This window comes from Austrofundulus limnaeus, unplaced genomic scaffold, assembly GCF_001266775.1.
Source record: "Austrofundulus limnaeus strain Quisiro unplaced genomic scaffold, Austrofundulus_limnaeus-1.0 Scaffold2, whole genome shotgun sequence".
In the NCBI taxonomy this organism is placed as follows: Eukaryota; Metazoa; Chordata; class Actinopteri; order Cyprinodontiformes; family Rivulidae; genus Austrofundulus; species Austrofundulus limnaeus.
Genome location: NW_013952404.1, coordinates 2196225 through 2199296, shown reverse-complemented (window position 1 = coordinate 2199296; position 3072 = coordinate 2196225). Strand labels below are relative to the sequence as shown.

At 42.3% G+C, this 3072-nt stretch overlaps 1 protein-coding gene across 6 annotated transcripts in view; it reads left to right on the top strand.

Moving 5' to 3' along the window:
* Positions 1-3072, top strand: part of myt1lb (myelin transcription factor 1-like, b) — a gene marked incomplete at its 3' end in the record, with an annotated part of 94908 nt that overhangs the window by 24533 nt on the left and 67303 nt on the right. For all 6 annotated transcript variants that reach the window (XM_014010458.1, XM_014010482.1, XM_014010450.1 and 3 more), the window contains 1 exon segment: positions 2610-2724.

The window sequence follows — 3072 nt, the reverse complement described above, 5'->3', positions numbered from 1 at the left end:
GTGTGTGTGTGTGTGTGTGTGTGTGTGTGTGTGTGTGTGTCTGTGTGTGAGTCAGAGCGTGTGTTTGGAGTGTGGTCACTTGTTTTGATAGATAAAGAGGTCCAGTAAAGGCCAGGACCGCTCCCCTGTTTGTCTCTGAGGAATAGACTATGAGGGAATCACACTCAAACACACACTTGTAGGATTCTGGGTTCAGTCTCTTGCAGTCCTTTCCTGCACAAGTGAAGAATAAACATGTTCATCCATAAATGTTTGTGCATGTGGCTGTGCAGGGTTTGTGTGTCTGTGTGTTCCCACTTCATTTGAAGGCCAATTCTTCCTGTCTGTCACTGTCCTTGGTGCTGAAACATGCAGCCCAGAGAGAACCTGAGCAGCATGACCGGAATACCTTAAACAGCTCACACGGGACACACTGTGCTGTTGTGTCTTTTGCCTAGTGTGAACTCCGTTTGTCAATTTATGTTTCTATTATTTGTTTTGTTCTTTTATTCCATCGCCTCCCCCGTTTTTTCGTGACACACACACACACACACACACAGAGATCAGAATGTAGGCTGTGTCCTGATGAAGAGTCAGAGAGCTGTGATTTGTCATCAGCCTCCACATGAAGACCTTCATCAGAGGACAGACCCATCACTTACACTCTGATTACACAGACCGAGGGGGCCAGGGATGTGCATGCTTATGTGGTCTTGTATTTTATGAGCTGGAAGCAGTGTTGTGCATCAGCGGATGCTCTTATTATCTGTGAACTTTGAACCAAACAAGGCTGTTTTTAACTCGTGAACTTGAACTGWATGTCGTTTACTCCGAGGACATGAAACAGTGTATATTTTGAAAACTAAAAGCCGCTTTAGATCGAGAGTCTTTTAGAATAAAAAAGTGGTTAATTTGTGCAGAAGAACATTTGCAACATTACCCTGGAAATGGAAGGGAAGGCTGTTAAACATGTGATAAAATACACATTTACCTTCCTCTCTTTAAATATATAATCTATTGATTTTAGGCATCAGGGTGCAGGAACAGAAAGAAGAACTGGAAAAGTCAGTTAGCTGTGGTGGCCATCTTGGTTTTGATTGAGTCTAAATGCTTATTAGCTGTAGTTTTGCATCTTTTGATAACTTTTTGAGCCTTTCAATAAATCCATATAGTCACTCGAGATATTTTGCTAAAATATAGATATAGTAGTATCAGAAAATCATGATAAAGTTATAGAGAAAATCATTGTTTATGTCAAAAATATTGTTGTTTCTGTCAGTATCTGTAAAATTGACCAAGTTTTGGCCATTTTTGCCCGTTGGCTTCATTTGAATTTGAATTATAACCAAAATGTATTTTTATAAATTACAAAACCACATCACTGAGTGAAAGAACATTTATTTTGTCAGTCACAAAGAAAACTCGATTGGATTTTGTCGAATTTAAATTAGAAGCGTCAGAATGTTTCACGCTTTTTACCTTAACTTATACATTTTTTTGTACGTGTAGTAGCACCTACCAGCTACCAAATTCATTTTACCTTTGTTTTATTGCATTTTTCCCCTTTATGAAAATGCTTTCAGGGTATTCCGGTGGCTGTAATCAAATACAAGCCAGCCTTTGATGCATTTTTCATGAAACAAAAGACAGCAGGGCTGCAGTAGTTAAATGAAAATATAGCATGAGTGTCCCATTGTCTCACATTAGGGTTTCCTGTTAATAGCCATTTTGGAAGTTGCTTTCCCTGTCCCCTTACAACCCGCTCACACTGTTTTTTATGCTTATTATGCGCACTACAAAGGAAGTTTACCCCTCTAAAAAAGGTGGAAAAGCAGAGGTGTGTGGTTTGATGAAGGGTTGGAAAAGAACCCCCTGCTGGTTGAAAGTAAAGTCCGCGTGTGCACGTGAGCACCACCACTCCTTTTACATAACAGATGATTGAGCCCAGCCTGTGCTTGTGTTCGTCCTGAGGGACCGGCTTTTGTTTTGATTGAAGCCGCTTTGAGRTGAGTACGACTGCGGCGCGTGCGTGCTATCGTCCGTCTGGCGGGCTCCCTACGGGGGGGCCCCTCCTTCTTTGTGATTCTCCCTGTACACCATCAACACCTCATCTGTTCACTGCTGCACATTTTCTCAATTAGCAGGAGCGGGTGGAAAGAAACAGGCATGTTTAGCGCTCGCACCTTCATCACTCGTGCCTTTATCTCGTTCTGTGTCTGAGGTTATTTGATTTTAACAGACATCGACCCCCTTTTTTCCCCCACTCCAGCTCTCCCTCCTCTTTGCTCCTTCAGCTCAGCGAAGGATAGAAAGCTGTGAGGAGAGAAATCATGGAGGCAGGCACGGATCATTAGCTATATTTGTCCCCACATCCTGCTGCAGATGATAGATCTAGCTAATTACCCCATGTTGCCAAGCCTATCGCACACGACACGCGGCCGTCGTTATGGCGGAAATCAGCRTTCGCTTTGCCGCGTGCCGCATAGCTGATGCTATATGACTATTCATGAGCCTGGAGTCAAAGGGAAAGGAGGAAATTTCAGATCCTGTCATGGCTGTGCGCGAACGTGATTGTTCTGGAAATGATTTTAATGATGCATGCTCTCCATCTTCTTCCTCCCTCTGTGTAGAAAATGAGTGTGGAGGAGACGTGGTGAGCCGGTTCCTCTCCAGCTGAACGTCAGTGCGTCACGGTGGCAGAAGAAGTCGGAGCCAAAGAGCTGTCTGAAGTCCAGAACATTTCAGGTAGAGGTTCCTGCCTGCTCACCWGACCCACTGCTCAGACACAATCATACACTCCTGATTCAGTTTCCAATAGTTTTTCTCCTCACGTTTGATTCCCCAAGACATTTGCAGGCAGGTCAACAGGACTTGTTTATTATAGAGTTGTAAAATAACTAAGTACAAATACTTCTTTACTGTACTTAAGTAGGATTTTTGGGTATCTGTACTTTGCTTGAGTAATTATATTTCAGCCTACGTTTTACGTATACTACTTACATTTTTAAAAAAGACAAGAAGTAGAAAGTTGTTACTTTTATTTCCTTTTTGCTTGTTTTCATTCCAGCTTGTTATTGTAAAAAATGAAAACTA